Source organism: Morone saxatilis, unplaced genomic scaffold (genome assembly GCF_004916995.1).
Source record: "Morone saxatilis isolate NCDOM2014 unplaced genomic scaffold, NCSU_SB_2.0 Contig18, whole genome shotgun sequence".
NCBI lineage: Eukaryota > Metazoa > Chordata > Actinopteri > Moronidae > Morone > Morone saxatilis.
Genome location: NW_023339740.1, coordinates 24,064,228 through 24,064,830, shown reverse-complemented (window position 1 = coordinate 24,064,830; position 603 = coordinate 24,064,228).

Below are 603 nucleotides of genomic sequence, written 5' to 3'. Positions count from 1 at the left end.
ACCCCCCCCCCCATAATTATTAGCATGTTACATAATTTTATCCAGGAAACTAATAAATTATTTGGGAATTATCTGGACCCATATTGTTTCTGTAAATAACTATATTAATCATTTTTGAAATACAAATAGTTGATTTCTGAATTATCCAACACACACTTAACTCTTAAAAATAAAATAAGGAACGAAGATATACACAAACTTTCTCATAATTTTCTCATTAGTTAACACAACCAACACCCAGACAAAACAGGGAGAATTGAGAGGCTACAGAGCTCAGTTTGTTCTGATGTGTTCATATCTAAAGTATATTGGTTGTTTGCCATACTGTAGGTCAGCCAATAGGGATGTCAGCCAATAACTGTCTGTAAAACTAAAAGAATCAGACATTGCACAGATTGTGAAAACCCCAAAATGAAATGGGAAACAAATTTATCCATTGCTGTAACTTGCCAGGAATCAACCAAGTTTCTCATAATTGAAATATTTGTTAATTTGGGTTTCAAACCCAGACAAGATGTTTAAGTCATTGGGCCAAATTGGCCCAAACGCTGCTTTTTCCATGATTTACATACTGAATTCTGTTGTTTTCTTTCTTTCTTTCTT